The sequence below is a fragment of the Oryctolagus cuniculus genome, chromosome 4, assembly GCF_051225735.1.
Source record: "Oryctolagus cuniculus isolate XC-2025 breed Fujian yellow rabbit chromosome 4, ASM5122573v1, whole genome shotgun sequence".
NCBI lineage: Eukaryota > Metazoa > Chordata > Mammalia > Lagomorpha > Leporidae > Oryctolagus > Oryctolagus cuniculus.
In genome coordinates, this window is record NC_142870.1 from 155,776,477 (window position 1) to 155,795,449 (window position 18,973).

General features: G+C 38.0%; 1 long non-coding RNA gene across 3 annotated transcripts in view; it reads left to right on the forward strand.

Moving 5' to 3' along the window:
• LOC149127188 (uncharacterized) overlaps positions 1-18,973 on the forward strand; it is a 131,183-nt gene that overhangs the window by 42,414 nt on the left and 69,796 nt on the right. For all 3 annotated transcript variants that reach the window (XR_016232848.1, XR_016232850.1, XR_016232849.1), the window contains exon 2: positions 5,150-5,320. This is a non-coding gene — a long non-coding RNA (uncharacterized LOC149127188). The remainder of the gene's footprint in view (positions 1-5,149; positions 5,321-18,973) is intronic.

The following is an 18,973-nucleotide window of genomic DNA, read 5'->3' on the forward strand; positions in this document are numbered from 1 at the left end:
TTTTGAGTTCACCGACTCTTATCTTCTTAACCATTTTTTTGTTAAGAACATCAAGTCTAATACAGTGGAAACCAACAGTGTGTAAAAATTCCCCATTGATTTTCACATGTATATAACATTATCTGTACACACTCCTTGTAAGATGTGAACATCTTTTGCTTCTATCAGTTTTTGCTTTTTTTTTTCCTTTTTCTTTTTGACAGGCAGAGTGGACAGTGAAAGAGAGACAGAAAGGTCTTCCTTTTGCCGTTGGTTCACCCTCCAATGGCCACCACGGCCGGCGCGCTGCGGCCGGCGCACCACGCTGATCCGAAGCCAGGAGCCAGGTGCTTCTCCTGGTCTCCATGCGGGTGCAGGACCCAAGCACTTGGGCCATCCTCCACTGCACTCCCGGGCCATAGCAGAGAGCTGGCCTGGGAGAGGGGCAACCGGGACAGAATCTGGTGCCCTGACCAGGACTAGAACCCAGTGTGCTGGCGCCGCAAGGTGGAGGATTAGCCTATTGAGCCATGGCGCCAGCCAGTTTTTGTTTTTAAACTTATAAAGTAGTGTTTTAGATGTGCATGTGCTTAAAGTCTTTACATCATTTTAATTAAATGGACCTTTTAATAATGAAGTACTAATTATTTTTTTCTTTCTTTTTTAAAAAATTTACTTATTTATTTATTTTTAAAGATTTTATTTATTTATTTGAAAGTCAGAGTTACACAGAGAGAAGAGAGGCAGAGAGAGAGAGGTCTTCCTTCCATTGGTTCACTCCCCAATTGGCTGCAATGGTGGGAGCTGCACCAATCCAAAGCCAGAAGCTAGGAGCTTCCTCCAGGTCTCCCACGTTGGTGCAGGGGCCCAAGGACTTGGGCCATCCTCTGCTGCTTTCCCAGGCCATAGCAGAGAGTTGGATCAGAAGAGGAGCAGCTGGGATTAGAACTGGAGCCTATATGGGATGCTGGCGCTTCAGGCCAGGGCGTTAACCTACTGTGCCACCGTGCTGGTCCCTTACTTATTTATTTGAAAGTCAGAGTTACACCGAGAGAGAGAGAGAGAGAGAGACAGAAATCCTCCATCTGCTCGTTCACCCCTCAGATTGCCGCAACAGCCAGGGCTGGGCCAGGCTGAAGCCAGTAGCGAGGAGCTTCTTCCAGGTCCCCTATGTGGGTAGCCAGGGCCCAAACACTTGGGACATCTGCTGCTGCTAATGCAAGGGATCTGGAGTGGAAGCAAAGCAGCCAGGACTGAAACCATGTGCCCATGTGGGATGCTGGCTCACAGGCAATGGCATAAGTCACTGTGCTGCAATGCTGGTCTTTCAATTTCTTTTTTCTAATGCTTTTTTGCTTTAAAGATTATTTTATCCATTATTGATATAGCTATTCCCTGTAAAATTATATATTTAGGACTCACTGGTATGAAAGTTTAATAATAGGATATTAGATATAAGAAGGATATTTTCACACATTGGAACACTGCATTTATACAAAATAATTTTATACATTATAACCTCCATCAAGAAAAAACATAATACAAAATAGCTTGTATTATATAATTTAAATGTGTAACATGTATGGAAAATAGGCTATTTTTACCCACTAGAATGTAGTTTTTGTTACTTTTTGTATGAGGAATTGTGAATGGTCTTTAAATTTTTGTTTTCTTTTAAAAATATGCTTCCTTATCATGAGTCATTTATTTTAATAGTTAAGATTTTATTTTTATTAACAAATATATTAAAACTTTTTATTTGACAAAAAGACTGTGCTTCATATTCTACAGTTTATAAACAAGAATTCTTTAAAATTTTATATTTATTTATTTACTTTTTATTTATTTGAAAGGTAAATTTACAGACAGGGAGAGACAGAGCTCTTTCATCCACTGATTCACTCCACAAATGGTTGCATCTGGGGCTGGCATTGTGAGTTGCAGGTAAAGCCACAACTTGTGATGCTGGTGTCCCAAATGAGTGCCAGTTCATGTCTCTGCTGTTCCACTTCCAATCCAGCTCTCTGCTAATGGTCTGAGAAAAGCAGAGGAAGATAACCCAAATGTCAGGGCCCTTGCTGCCCACGTGGGAGACCTGGGTGAAGTTTCCAGCTCCTGGCCTTGGCCTGGTCCATCTCTGGCTGTTGTGGCCATCTGGGGAGTGGATCAGTGGATGGAAGATTCTCTCTCTCTCTCTCTGTCTCTCCATCTCTCTGTCTCCATCTCTCTGTCTCTCTGTCTCTCCATCTCTCCGTCTCTCTGTCTATCCCTCTCTTTCTGTAACTCTTACTTTAAAATAAGTAATTACATTTTTAAGAAAAATTGGCTGCAATGACTAGGGCTGGGTTAGAATAAATCCATCTAGATCTCCCATTTGGGTGACAGGGGCCCAAGCAGTTGTGATATCTTCGCTTTTCCGCACACATTAAGAGGGAGCTAGATTAGGAGTAGAGTATCTAGGACTCAAACAAGCACTAGTATGGGATGTCTGCATTGCAGGTATCAGCTTAACCAGCTATACCACAGTGCTGGCCCCTATAAACAGAAATTTTGAACCAGAGAAACTCCTGTTTTTCAAAAGTGTTATTTAAAAAATATTCATGATACTTTCTGGTTTACTGTGTAGATTTTTAAAGAATAAGATGACTATTCTGAGTATATAAACTTTACTTTCTGAAGCACAAATATCATGAAGAATGATAAAATTGTACTCAGTGTTTCTCCAACAAAAGTTATACACTCAGAATGGAATGTGAAATAATGAATTACAAGACATTCTCTTAGTATGATTTTCTATTTCAAATGTATAGTTCAGAAAGAGTGGTAGATAGAATTTTAAAGGCAGTAATGCAGTTTATTTTGTTTGGAGTCATGAATGAGCATAGAGAAGTCTCCTTGAGTTTGCCCAGCTGGATGAACACCTTGTATGTAGAACTTTGTACCCCTCAGAGGTTGGCAGATGGATAACAGCAATAGAGCAACAATTTAAAACTGTCACTTGGTGGAGCTAGAAGACTATATAATTCCAATATACTCTTGCAGCAGATTTTTTTTTTTTTTTGGAAAAATGGTTTCCTGGCAAAATTTAAGACCAATGCCCCTAGTTGCCAAAGATTAGAGCACATAGTCTTTGGGGAATCTGTTTTCATTACTATTGTGCCAGATTATAAGTAAATGCCAGACAATTATTTGGCATAAAGTCTTTCGCCTGTTGCAGTCAATAAATTACAATCTTTTAGTCATGTTGAATTAGATACTGTGAACTTCCTTCTATTCCTCTCGACTCCCAACAGTTCAGGATTAGTTAAATGAATATATTATCTATTGACTCAGTGACTTTTCAGCATATTTGATATGGCACAATAGCTCATGATCATTTCATCTTTTGTGTCAGTTGCTATAAAATCAAAAAGGGCTTTTAAGTAGCTTATGATATCTATAACAAAATGTTCAATTGATATTGTCCAATATTTGTTGGGTACCTGCTTGTGGAATTCTCTGAGCAGGTTGGAGATTTTAGGACCACTCCAAATATTAAAAAAAACCTTTGTGATGAAATTTTAGGGTGGCTTTTTTAAAAGTTTTATTTACTTATTTGAGAGGTAGAATTACAGAGAGATAGAGAGATAGAAGTCTTCCATCTGCTGGTTCACTTGCCAAATGGCAGCAACAGCTGGAGCTGGGTGGATCTGAAACCAGGGGCCAGGAGTTTCCTCTGGGTCTCCCATGTGGATGCAGGGGTCCCGACACTTGGGCCATCTTCCACTGCTTTCCCAGGCCATTAGCAGGGAGCTGTGTTGTAAGTGGAACAGCTGTGACTCAAACTGGCACCCATATGGGATGCCTGGCACTGCAGGTGGAGACTTAACCTAGTGTTACCACAGAGCTGGCTTAGGGTGGCTGTTAAGTGGAAGTGGATGATGACTTCAGCAATCACTCCCTGGAATGAATTGAACTCTCCTGGAAAATTCTGGGTCAGAGACTTTTTTACTTTGATCTTCCCAATATTGAAGAAAGATTTTTTACATTTATATTTATGCATAGGTGGTTATAGTTTTGTACCTTATCAAGATTACATTTTGCCAACTTTCCCTCTCAGTGGATATATTCCACAAAGTTTAATTCTAAAATTAGATTCATATCTTAAATAACTAAGTCATGTGAGCTAACAAATCTTTGCTTACCATGACTTTGCAAATGAAACAACAAAATTAAAGCAGACAGGGACCATTATGTGGAAATATGAAAAATAATGAGGATTTTTGGTGATTTCTCATTTTGGCTTGGTTCTGCTACTTTTATAGCTTTATTTTCTTTTTTTCACAGAAGATTTATTGTTCTTTGCAATTTTTACTTATCAAATGGCTAGTGTCTCTGTTATTGCATGTATAGGGGTAGTAATAATAGGCACTCTGGCCTTGCTTCTCTTTTATCTTTTTTATTAAACATTTATCTATATTTGTATCTATTTGAGGGGTAAGGGGCAGAGATAAAGAGAGAGAGAGAGAGAGAGAGACAGACAGACACACAGACAGACAGACATGCACTATACTCCTATCTGCTGGTTCACTCCCCAAATGCCTGTAACAGCTAGAGCTGGTCCAGTGCCAGAGCTGGGAACCAAAAACTGAATCCAGATTTCCTATGTGGATGGCAAGAACCAAATTATTTGAGCCATCAGTGCTACCTCCTCAGGTCTGCACTGGCACGCAGCTAGAATCAGAAACTTGAGCTGACTCAAATCTGAGCACTCCGATGTGGAACTTAGGTGTCTTAACTGGCAGCTTAATCACTTGACCAAACGCCTGCCCAAGATTCACTCTTCACTTGCAGCACCTGTATTCCTGTCAGCGATCAGGGTAATAAAGATCTTAATGACATGATTCACATTAGAGTACCATACATTCCCAGCTGGATGAGTGAGGAATAATGGTGGGATTTCCAGCATCTACTTTCAGCAGTCAAGAAACTGGCAAATATTTGGCAGATTAGGTCAGAGAAGGTCTTTCTTTTTCCCACGAGGTGTCAAAATTTTGGTAGCCATTAAAGTGGAAGACTCCTCTTGCCTCTTAGAATGACTGAATCCCTTTAAGGAATTTATGTTGCTTCTTACTGGGTTAAAGCTGTCTGTGAGCTTTAACCAAAACTACCTTGTTCTTTGAATCCACAGAACCAAGCCTCTTTGGAAAGAAGGCATGTTTTCTTGGTCCGTTAAGCTGCCTTAACCAGCTGAAACCACAATCTCCAACGTAGTTTCAAGAGGTAACAGTACTGGCTTGCTTGACATCAGTAACATCAGTGGTGTGGCAAATCCTCCATGAGGGTTCAGCCCAACTTGAAGGTAGGAAAGTTCTTGATCATTCTTGCTACTGAGCCACTTCTAAACTTAATACTCCAGTTCTTCTATCAGGGTGCTATGGGTCTTAATCTTCTATGCCTACTTTTTTCCCTTGCTTTGCATAGTGCCTTAATATTTTTCCATAAATATTATTATATGAATAAAAGAATCCCAGTTTTCTAGGTGCTCCATTCTTATCTAGTATCCCTGCTTGATTATTTTCTCCTTCATTTAAAGTAAATTTTAGGGGTAGGCATTTGACCTATTGGCTAATATGTTGCTTGGGATGCCCACATTCCATGTCAAATTGCCTGGGTTTGAGTCCTGGCTCCTTTCCCGATTCCAGCTTCCTGATGATGTGTACCCTGGAAAGCAGCAGGTGCTTGCCCAAGTGGTAGGGTTCTTGCCACTCATGTAGGAGACCTGTATTGGGTTCCTGATTCCTAGCTTTGGCTCCAGATAAAGGCGATTGCAGGCATTCACAGAACGATCCAGAGAATGGGGAGATTCTATCTCTCTGTCTCTCTGTCTCTGTCTCTCTCTCTCTGCATCAGCATCTCTGTAACTTTGCCTTTGTGAGTGTGCGTGTGTGTGTGTGTGTGAGAGAGAGAGAGTTTTTCCTAAAATAAATAAATAAGCAGACATTTAAAAATAAATTTTTGTGTGTACTTCGAGTATACATCATGATGTTATAGGATAGATAAAGTAAATTGGCATATCCATCATCTCAGAGTTACCCCCCCCCCTTTTTTTTGTGGCAAGAGTAACCAAATTCTACTCTTTTAGCAGGAATCTGGTTTACAGGACAATTTATTTAGAATAATTTTTTTTTTTAATTTGAAAGAGAGACAGATAGTGAGAGAGCTCTCATCTGTTGATTCATTTCCCAAATGCCCATGATAGCCAGGGATGGGCCATGCTGAAAGGAGCTGGGAATTTAAAATGGGTCTCCCATGTGGGTAGCAGGGATCCAAGTATTTGGGCAATCATCTGCTGCCTCATGGGTATGCTTTAGTAGAAACCTGGAATTCGAGTGGAGTGAGGACTCAGACCCAGGTCCTCCTGTATGGAATGCAGGTGTTTTAACCTCCAGGCCAAACATCTGCCTCGGAAAACTTGATTTTTTATAGTGCAAAAAATTTCTTTTGACATTTAAGGTGACTGTACAGGCAGGAAATGTGGTTATTGGTTAATCAGCCCTCTATTACAAATTATGGTCAGCGTGGATCCAGGTTTTATGTGCCTTAACTTTGAAGCCTTTGTGGTTTGAAGTTTTTTTATTTAAAAGGACACAAAATACAAATGCAAAATTGGGCAAGAAAATCCATATTTGTTTATTATTAGACATAAGTGGCAAATGGAAAATTTATAATAGCTGAAAAAAGCCCTTAAATATCTAAAAACTCCAGATAAATAATATTTTTATTAATGAAATGTCAACATGTCCCCATAATAAATTCCCACAGGCAAAGTTTGTACTTTGTAATTTGCAATCTCATTTTCTCTCCACTATTCATATAATTTCAGGGTTGAATACTATAGATTTGTTCATACTGTGATGTGACTGCTTTTTTCTCTTTTGCAAAACAAAGCTGAATAATTCACCACAGGGGCGTTAGATGTATTGTTGAACTCCGTTTCTGTATCAGGAGTGCCACTAATATCTTAGCTACATAGGGAGGTGACTGGAAGCCACTTGAAGTTCAAACTCAATGCATCTTTATCTCAATGTCCCACATCCCTGGCTCTGAGAAGGGTCCCATGTAATGAGGGTCCTTAAAAGATAAACTGCATCATCATTATGATCGTTCTACTTTGTTAAGGTCATTCTATCAGTAATATACCTCCCTTTGTTAAAATTGTCATTCTCTTCAGAGTAATTAAGAAGTCAGAAACCAGAAACACTAATGACAGTCAGGAAGGACCTAAGAGATGATAAATTTTGGTAAAAATATTTTTTATTTTTATTTTTAATTTTTATTTAATGTTTAATTTGTTTTAAATTATACAAGTTTCATATATTTCATATCTACAGATTTAGGAATATAGTGACACTTCCCTACCTACCCTTCCTCCTGCCCATGCTGCAATCCTTCTTCTTCCTCCCTCTTACATTCCCACTCTTAAGTTTTACAAAGATCTCTTTTTAGTTTAGTTAATGATTGTATAGTTAACCCTACACTAAGTAAATAGTATGAAGAGAAAAACAAAACAAAGCAAAACCAGTGTTCTTCAATGGGAGAGACAAGGGCCGTAAACAATCATCGAATATCAAAATATCTATTTCATTCCAATGCATTACATTTCAGGTACTCTTATGAGTTACCGCAGATCAGGGAAAACATTTGATCTCTTTCTTTTTGGAACTGGCTTATTCCGCTAAGTATAATGGTTTTCAGTTGTTTCCATCTTGCTGCAAAAGACAGGATTTTATTTTATTTTTTTACAGCTGAGTAGTACTCCAAAGAGTGTATATACCATAATTTCTTTATCAGTCAACAGCTCATGGACATATGGGTTGATTCCAGATCTTAGCTATTGTGAATTGTGCTGCAAAGAACATGGGGGTACAGATGACTCTTTCATATGCTGGTTTCTTTTCATTTGGGTAAATTCCTAGGGGTGGGATGACGGGATCATATGGTAGGTCTATATTCAGATTTCTGAGTTATCTCCATACTGTCTTCTACAGTGGCTGCACCAGTTTACGTTCCCACCAACAGTGGCTTGGGTACCTTTTTTCCCACATCCTCACCAGTGTTTGTTGTTTGTTGATTTTTGCATGAGAGAAATATTTGCCAGGAAGTCAAAGAGGTAATAAACAGGATATTTATTTCAAGACATTGTTTTTTTTTTTTTAAAAGATTTATTATTTATTTGAAAGAGTTACACAGAGAGAAGGACAGAGAGAGAGAGAAAGAGAGAGGTCTTCCATCCGCTGGTTCACTCCCCAATTGGCCACAATGTCCAGAGCTGTGCTGATCCAAAGCCAGGAGCCAGGAGCTTCTTTTGGGTCTTCCACGTGGGTGTAGGGGCCCAAGGACTTGGGCCATCGTCTACTGCTTTCCAAGGCCATAGCAGAGAGCTGGATCAGAAGTGGAGCAGCTGGGACTTGAACTGGTGCCCATATGGAATACTGGGACTGCAGGCGACGTCTTTACCTGCTACACCACAGTGCCATTCCCCAAGTTATTCTTTTCTAAGTAACATTTATTGGGTTTTGGAGAGCGGTGGAGAAGGCATCATAAAATTTATAAAATTCTTACTAATTTTTCTGATTCACTGTCATTCTATATACCATTAGAAAGTATCTTTTAAAAATATTTGGTTTAAAAGGTCTAGCTACTTTCCTATTATTTAATTTGCATTCTTAATCTTTCAGGAATATTTGCAACTCTAGCAATAAGTTCAAGGGTAACATTTCATTGAGTGTATCAATGTTAATGTTTGAAGAAACAAACTAAATTAAAAAAAGCTTGTATCAGGTATGATATTGTTGTGCTTTTTATAATTTAGGGCAATCTCCTGACTCTTTATTAAAGCACTTTGTGCACACCCTTGAACACTAAAACCAGAGGAATAGCAGTAGTCTACATGGACCAGTGCTTGCTATGAGCCACACCTTTAGCTAAGCTCATTATGGGTACTCCTTTTCTTACTTTTGAAAACAGCTTCATGAAGTATTGCCATTTTATGGCTGAGAGTGTCAAATGACAAACCTAGATCCATGCAGTTTCTAATTGGCCAGGAATGGTGTCCAAATGTATACCTTTTAAAAACTGCATTGCAATTTTGCCACAAAAGAGGTCATCAGTAAAGGACAGTAGGAGACTTTCAGACTTGCAAACAGCCCTTGAGTGACTGCAGTTTTGAAAAGAGAGAAACCCTAATTAGAAGATATAGAACAGAAGTGCAGCCTCCTGAGTTAAACTGTGTGGGTTGTATCCTGGCTCCATAAGTCAATAGTTGGTTGACTTTTGGCAAATTGCTTAACATTCCTGTTAGAACAGGGTAACAGCAATCAGGTATGAAGATTTAATGAGATAATAAAAAGCATTGAACTGATATGCATTAACATTTACACTTACTTTTCCTTTGAAATGGGATATGTTACATATGCAATGCTTGGTAAACATAAAAATTTTTTATTATTTTTTTACTTTTCTAACATCTGTATTATTTTGTTAAGGACCCTCGAGATGTTTCAGAGAATATATTTATAGGAATATTAAATTATTAATATGAAATGCATTCTGGTTTTAAAAAATGAAAACACTTCCAAACAAAATGCAATTTTAAAAGTTTATGCCATATTTATATTTTACATTGATTTAAAGATATTGCCAAGATGTGGAAGATTTTCCAGTCCAGGTATTTTCCTGTAGATGTTATGACTTTTCAAAACTTAATCTACTATTTACATTATAAAATTATTAATATCATGCAGCTCAGCAGAAACAGTAACATAACATAATGAGAAAAGTTGCATCTCTACTCCTGATACTGTTAATAAACACATTATTCATTTTTATTCAATTTAACTGCAAATAGCTATATTGAAAACATTGCCACAGGGTAGATTTCTGTTTTAGGGTGACAGAAAAATAACTCCTGAAGAGTCTCAGAAGTGAAAACCAAAATATAAATTACATTGTAGATGGAAAAACATAAAAAGATTCTGATGTCTGTGAATAACTACATTTCCCAAAGGAATAAGCTTTAATGGCTTTAATTAAATTGAAATTACTCATGAGAGCAAGCCCTCAGATGACATAAAATACCTGACAGAGCATTATTACTAAGTGTTTCTGTCAGCGGTATAGGATGGAAAATGTAAATACCTATTGAAGGTGGGGCAGTACCTAAATGTAAATCAAGTATTTAATCAGTGGTAGCATATTGGAAAGCTACTTTCATAATTAGGTCAAATTTTATTTGATCTTAATAGTTTTGCATCATCTTGAGTTTTAGACAAAATCCTATTTGTGGAACATTACAGAATGTTATAATTTACTAACATTTCTTACTTCACAAATGGTATGAACATATACAAATGAGAACACTGTTCTTACCATTCCTTTCATTTGCTGAAGGAACTCTGCATATTTTCAGGTTTAGTATTTTTTTTTGAGTTAAAATTACAGGTTTATTTATTTATTTTTAAAATTTTATTTAAGGTATACAAATTTCATATATAAGATCTGAGAACATAGTGATACTTCTTACCCTATCCTCCCTCCTGCCCATACTCCCACTCTTCCTCCTCCTTCCTTTCTTATTCCCTTTCTTAATTTTTACAATGATCTACTTTCAGTTTACTTTATACTCATAAGATTAACCCTACACTAAGTAAAGAGTTCAACAAATAGTAAGAAGAAAAAACATTGTTCCTCAACAGTAGAGACAAGGGCTGTAAACAATCATTGAATCTCAAAATGTCAATATTACTCCTATACATTTCATTTTTAGTACTCTATTAGTTACCACAGATCAGGGAAAAGTATGGTATTTGACTTTTTGGGGTTGTTGCAAATGAAGGATTTCATTCTCCCAGACTTTTTTTTTTTTAACTTTTATTTAATGAATATAAATTTCCAGAGTACAGCTTATGGACTACAATGGCTTCCCCCCCATAACGTCCCTCCCACCCGCAACCCTCCCCTTTCCCACTCCCTCTCCCCTTCCATTCACATCAAGATTCATTTTCGTTTCTCTTTATATACAGAGTATCAGTTTAGCATACATTAAGTAAAGATTTCAACAGTTTGCTCCCACACAGAAACATAAAGTGAAAAATACTGTTTGAGTACTAGTTATAGCATTAAATCTCAATGTACAGCACACTAAGGACAAAGATCCTACATGAGGAGTAAGTGCACAGTGACTCCTGTTGTTGACTTAACAAATTGACACTCTTGTTTATGGTGTCAGTAATCACCCTAGGCTCTTGTCATGAGCTGCCAAGGCTATGGAAGCCCCCTGAGTTCACTGACTCTGATAATTTTTAGACAGGGCCATGGTCAAAGTGGAAGTTCTCTCCTCCCTTCAGAGAAAGGTACCTCCTTCTTTGATGACCCATTCTTTCCACTGGGATCTCACTTGTGGAGATCTTTCATTTAGTTTTTTTTTTTTTTTTTTTTTTTTTGCCAGAGTGTCTTGGCTTTCCATGCCTGAAATACTCTCATGGGCATTTCAGCCGGATCTGCATGCCTTAAGGGCTGATTCTGAGGCCAGAGTGCTGTTAGGATATTTGCCATTCTATGGCTCTGCTGTGTATCTCACTTCCCATGTTGGATCATTCTCTCCCTTTTTGATTCTATCAGCTAGTATTTGCAGACACTATTCTTGTTTATGTGATCCCTTTGGTTCTTAGTCCTATCATTATGATCAATTGTGAACAGAAATTGATCACTGGGACTAGTGATATGGCATTGGTACATGCCACCTTGATGGGATTGAATTGGAATCCCCTGGTATGTTTCTAACTCTACCGTTTGAGGTAAGTCAGCTTGAGCATGTCCCGAATTGCACGTCTCTTCCCTCTCTCATTCCCACTCTTATATTTAACAGTGATCACTTCTCAGTTAAGTTTCAGCACTTAAGAAGAATTGTGTATTGATTACAGTATTCAACCAAAAGTATTAAGTAGAACAAACAAAAAAAATACTAAGAGGGATAACATATTAAGTTGCTCATCAACAGTCAGAGTGAGGGCTGATCAAGTCACCGTTTCTCCTAGTGTTCATTTCACTTTAACAGGTTTCCTTTTTGGTGCTCAGTTAGTTGTCACCTATCAAGGAGAACAAGTGGTATTTGTCCCTTTGGGATTGGCTTATTTCACTCAGCATAATTCTCCCAGAGTTTAAAGAAGAACTAATTACAATTCTTCTCAAGCTATTCAAAACAATTGAAAGGGAGGGAATCCTCACAAACTCCTTTTGTTAGGGGCCAGCATCACCTTACTTCCTAAACCAGAAAAAGATACAGAAGAAAAAGAGAACTTTAGACTCATATCCCCGATGAACATAGATGTAAAAATCCTCAACAAAATATTAGATAATTGAATCCAACAAAAAAATCAGAAAGATCATCCACCCAGACCAAGTAGGATTTGTCCCTGGCATACAGGGATGGCTCAACATTCACAAATTAGTGTGATACGTCACATTAACAAACTGAAGAACAAAAACCATATGGTTATCTCAATAGATGCAGAGAAAGAACTTGATAAAATACAACATCCTGTCATAATGAAAACCTTAAGAACATTTGATATAGTTAAGAACATGTCTCAACACAATCAAGGCAATTTAGGACAAACGCACAGCCAGCATCTTATTGAATGAGAAAAAGTTGTAAGCATTCCTACTAGATCTGGAACCAGACGGGGATACCCACCATTAGCATTGCTATTTAACGCAGTCCTGGAAGTTTTAGCTAGGGCCATTAGGCAAGAAAAAAGTCAAAAGGATACAAATCGGGAAGGAGGAAGTCAAATTATCCCTATTTGCAGATGACATGATTCTATATATAGGGAAATTAAAAGACTCCACTAAGAGACTATTGGAACTTATAAAAGACTTTGGTAAAGTTGAAGGATATAAAATTAACACACAAAAAGCAATAGCTTTTGTTTACATACACAATGTCATGGCTGAGAAAGAACTTCTAAGGTCAATCCCATTCACAGTAGCTACAGAAAAAGATTAAATACCTCGGAATGCATTTAACCAAGGAGGTGAAGATCTCAATAATGAAAATTTCAAAACAGTAAGAGGGAGGGAGGGAGGAAGAGACAGAGAGAGAGAAAGAGAGAGAGAGAGAGAGAGAGAGAAAGGGAAAGAGATCTTCCATCTGCTGATTCACTCTCCAAATGGCCACAATGGCCAGGAACTTCTTGTAGGTTTCCCAAGTGGGTGCAGGGGCTCAAGCACTTGTGCCATCTTCTGTTATTTTCCCAAGCACCTAAGCTGGGAGATGGATCAGAAATGGGGCAGCTGGGACTCGAACCAACACCCATATGGGATGCCAGTGTTGCAGGTGGTGGCTTTAATCCACTACACTACAATATCAGCCCTCTAGCATAATCTTTTGCCATGCATTTTTTTTCCAGTTAAATTTGATCCAATTGTATTTTAACCACTTATATTTTTATGTGACCAGTAGTGCAATAAAGCAGTGATGATGTGCCATATTCAAAGACGATAGATAAGTGGGAAATTTGACCTCACTGATGACTATCTGGCTATCTGTTAATTTAAACCTTTGGGTGAACACATTTTGGGTGGATAAAGGAACAGATGGGAAGTTGTGATTTAATAGCACAGAGTTTAAGGGCCCATTCTGCCTCAAACTCTGGGCGCCCTTTCACCAAGAAGAAAATAATCATATACTCTAGTATGTTATGTTGAAAAGCTGTTCAAAACAGTGGATACTCTGCCAATGTAAAATGGTTCCTGAAGGCTTTTAAATTGGAGAGGATACAAAAACCAATTTTTTTAATCCTTAAAAAGAACTTTTATGCAGCTAATATAGATGTATGTCTCTAGAGCAAAGTAGACACATGATCATAATGCATGTGGAAATCGGTCTCTATTTGGAATGAAATTCTGAATTACTGTACTATGAATGCTTGATGTAGACTTATGAGTACAAAAAGAAAAGAATGTAGGATCACAATGAAGCACAAAATTGCAAATGAATCAGCAAGCAATGGAAGAATAAATTAACAGGATAAATGGGGAAGATACTGGGGTGGAAGTTTGGCATAGTGGTTAAGGTACTGGTTAAGATGCCCATATCCCACACTAGAGTGCCTGGGTTTGCTACCTGGCTTCATCTCCTGACTCTAGCTTCCTGATACTGCAGACCCTTGGAGGCAGCAGTGATGGTTCATGTAATTGGAATCCTGTACCCAGGTGGAAGACCTGGATTGTGTTCCTGGCTTCCAGATTTGGCCAGGCCTCCTTCCAGCCATTGTGGGCATTTGGGAAGTGAACCAGTGGATGGAAGTCAGTCTCTCTCTCTCTCTCTCTCTCTCTCCCCCCTCCCCACTTCCTCTCCCTCCCTTCCTCTCTCTCTCCCTCTCTCAAATATATAAATAACATTTGTTTTGTAAATTGAAGATACTGACCCAATGTTAGTAACATATATTTTAGTGATTTCCAATATTAAGTAGTGAACTTTTAATCAAAGCAATGATCTCTTTTCAAATAAAAATATAGACTTGTATTTTACTGATTGATTAATATAAATTTTGCAACATGTGACCTTAGAATAAAGTTTTCTCTCATCTCCTATAAGACCAAATATAAATCAAACCCAAGACTCTATTGATTAGCTTGACAGTGGAGGAGCATGGTGTTTAAGGGGTTGGCCTGGAGTCTTCAGCTTGAATTTTACATGAGGTATGAACCTTTGGGAAAAATTTAACATTTAAAACCCTCAGTTTCCTTATCCATAACCAGAGACAATAATAACATTTATGTCATGGAGTCCTTGTAATATTTATAAAAAATAGTCTATGATTCTGTGCTGACAAGAATAGCAAACAAATAGCAAGCACTCAGTAAGTGGTGACTGCAACTAGTATTAGAAAATGAGGATTCCAGCCAGTCCAGATCCAGTCTATGAAGTGTGATGGGAGGAATTTGATCTTGATTAATTCCCTCAAAAAGTGCTTATTGTTACAATCAAGGCAAAGAGCTGATAAACTATTAGAAAACACTACCAAAGGAATATGCCTTGTTTAGCTAGAAAAAGAAAGGCTGTTTTGTGTCCTTATATCTTAAATAAACTTAAAGAGGATCTGAAGAATTATCAAAAGAACAGTCCTATTTATTTGCAAAGTGATTGAAAAGATTGGCACACACAGATTATCTAAGGAGATATATAGGATAAAATTGAAACCTGATGTGTCACACTGAAATGAAGTTATGTGATGGCTTTAGTAATCTGTTTCTCTGCGAAGTTTATCTTTCTTGGGTGGACTGTAGGCTTTGAGAGCTATAATTGTTAACCTTGAGGTCAATAATTCTACCAATATCTCATTTTTGTCCAAGAATGTGTCAGTCTGTTTTCTGTTGCTAGTATCACAATACCACAGACTGGATAAGTTATAGAGAAAAAGCTTTATTTTGGCTCATGTTTCTGGTCCAAGGTCGTGGGATTGCACAGAGTGATGGTGTTCTTGCTGGCAGAGTCCTGTGGTGGCCTAGGGCATCACTTGGCAAGAGACAGGGAGCACACGTGTGTCTGTGCTTTGGGCTCTTTCTCTCTTCTTATAAGGCACCAGTATTAATACAGGGGGTTCTGTCCTGATGACCTTATTGGATCCTAATCACCTCCTGCTATGGTTAAAATAGGATATGGCTCCCAAACTTATGGTGGAATTTAAACCCCAAGGTTATAACTTAATGATACTGAGATAGTGGGAACTTAATGCAATTATTATGTTCAAGAGGTGGGACCAGTAGGAAGTCCTTAGGTCATTTTAAGAATGCTGTTAGAAGGTGGCACTTGTGAGAGGGTTGGTTATAAAAGCCACGTTAGACTCAGCCCTTCTCTGCTTCCTGGTTCTTCATTGTTCCTTCCTCCTCACACTCGGCCATTGCTGTCCCCTGGCCTCACCAGATAGCTGAACCAATGGGGCCTGCCTGAGCTTAGGCTTGGAACCTCTAAAACCCAGGATCAGAAATAAACCTTCTTCCTTCATAGTAAGTAGCTTGTCTTAGACATTTTGTTATAGGGACATAAAGCTGACTAAGACACCTCTCAAAATCTCCACCTCTGGATGGGTTAAGTTTCTGTCCTCCCAATACTTGACAATGGGATCTGATTTCAACATGGATTTTGGAGGGGACAAAACACTGCAAACAGTAAAAATGTAAAATATTAAATGTAAACTTGAGTAACAATAGAAATGCTGTTGAAAAATAATAACTTGATTAAAAGTAAGTTTTAGGGTACTTTATACTTGAAATTATGTAAAGAGTTCTTAGATTCCTATATAGTTTTAAACTTTAATCTTTATGGAAACTTCAAAAGGAAACAAAGGCCATTTGACAGTAATGCGGTTATAAATTCACAGAGTGTGGTTTGTTGGACTAAATGCTTTCAACCTGGGATTTCATAAAGTAGATTCTGGGAAAAAGATCAGAAATTTCTACAAATGGATTTTTTGCATTTTATTTGGCTAATAATACCAAAATGTATAGTAATAGAATAAAGAATATGGAATTTCTTTGGAAACAAATTCCAAACCCAGGACAATTAGAAAATCACAATAACGTGATTTTGCAGTCACTAGTGTGCATATTTAATGGAAGAACCATGGACAGTAACTGCATAGGCATGCATTTTTATTTCTATTTAAGTAAACTAATACAGCATTTCAGTAGGTATACAGAGCAAGACCATAACCAAAATAGTTTTTTATGCTTTGTGTTTGTGAAATGATATATTTTTATTTGAAGAGCTATGCGGGGGAGAGAAGATATTGGATAACAAAAATATGTTTTTAAAATGTAAAAAATTAGGTCATGCATTGTGGTATACTGGGTTAAGCTGCCACTTTGGACACCCTGAATCCATATTGGAATACCTGATTCAAATCCCAGCAACTCCACTTCTGATCCAGCTTCCTACTAATGCAGGAGACAGGAGATGATGACTCAAGTACTTGGATTCCTGCCACCCGTGTGGGAGACTGATAGAGACCCAGGTTCCTGGCTCAGCCTATTCCAGTCCTGGCTATTATGGGCATTTAGAGAGTGAACTAGCAGAGAGAAGAGCTTTCTCATGGTCTCTATCTCTGTCACTTTGCCTTTCAAATAAATAAAAATAAATTTTTTAGTTAAAAAAATTTGACCTAATATTTGGACTTAGGAGGTACAATGTGATGTTTTGACTTATCTATATATTGAGTAATGACCAACCTAGGGTAATTAGCATTATCTTTTTTTGTAGCAAGTACTTTCCAAATACTTCCTTCTGTTTTGAGATATATACAATATATAAGGCATCACTGCTGACTATATTCATCATGCTATGCCATAGAAAGCCAGAACTTATTTTTCCTATCTAGTTGTAACATTGTACTTGTACCCTCTCCTTTCCCCATCTTCCCTTCCCCATATTCCCCCAGTCTTCACTAACCATTGTTTCACTCTTAACTTCTATGAGGTCAACTTTTTAAGCTTTCATTTGTGAGTGGGATCATGTGGTGTTTGTCTTTCTGTGTCTAATTTATTTTACTTAGCATAGTATCCTCCAGGATCCATCTATATTTTTGCAAGTGACAGGTTTTCATGATTTTTTTTTTTTGATCAGGTGCTATTTCATTATGTGTATATACCGCATTTTCTATTTGTGTGTTGATGGAAATTTAGGTTTATTACATATTCTGGCTATTGTGATAGTGGTGTAATAAACATAGGAGTGCAAGTATGTTTTTGACATGTAGATTTTATTTCCTTTAGTTGTGTATATATCCAGTAGTGTGTTGGTAGAATGAATAGTAGTTTTATTTTTAGTTTTTAAACTTTTTTTGAAAAGTTTATGTATTGATTTGAAAGGCAAGTTGAGAGAGAGAGAGAGAGAGACACCTTTTTTTCTACTGATTCAGTCCCCAAAGGCCCACAGCAGTTGGAGTTGGGCCAGGTTGAAACCAGGAGCCAGGTACGCCATCTGGGTCTCTTATGTGGGTGGCAAGGGACCTAAGTACTTGAGCTATCACCCGCTGCCTTCCAGGATGCACGTTACTAGGAAGCCAGATAGGAAGTGGAGGGGAGACTCAATCACAGGCACTCCAATGTGGGATGAAGGCATCCCAAGTGGTGGCTTAGCCTGGGACAACACAACGCCCATCCTCTATTTTTAGTTTTTTTTTTTTTTTTGAGTAATCTCCCCACTGTGCTCCATAAGGACTATACTAATTTATATTTCCAGAAATAGAATGTATGGAGATTTCTTTTTCTCCATGGCTTTACAAGCATCTGTTTTTGTTTTAATAACAGCTGCTCTAACTGGGTTGAAGTAGTATCTTGTCATAGTTTTGAATTGTGTTTTCCTAGAAATTAACGATGTTGAACATTTTTCATATGTCTGTTGACTATTTGTGTGCCTTCTTATGAGAATTGTATATTCATATATTTAACACATTTAATTTTTTTGCTAATAAATTTTATTCTTTATATATCCTGCCGATTCTGGATTTTAACCCCTTTGTCAGATACATAGTTTTCAAATATTTTCTCCCATTATGTAGATTCTCTTCAATTTGTTGATGGTTTCTTTTGTTGTGCAGAAGATTTTTAGTTTTATATGATTGTATTTGTCAATATTTGCTTTTTTAAAATATTTATTTGTTTATTTGAAAGGGTAACTCATAGAGAGGAGAGGCAGAGAGAGAGAGAGGTCTTCCATCAATGGTTCACTCCCCAATTGGCTGCAATGGCCGGAGCTGTGCCGATCCAAAGCCAGGAGCCAGGAGCCAGGAGCTTCTTTCAGGTCCCCAACGCGGGTGCAGCGGCCCAAGGACTTGGGCCATCTTCTACTGCTTTTCCAGGCCAAAGCAGAGAGCTGGATTGGAAATGTAGCAGCCGGGTCTCGAACTCGCACCCATATGGGGTGCATGCGCTTCAGGCCAGGGCATTA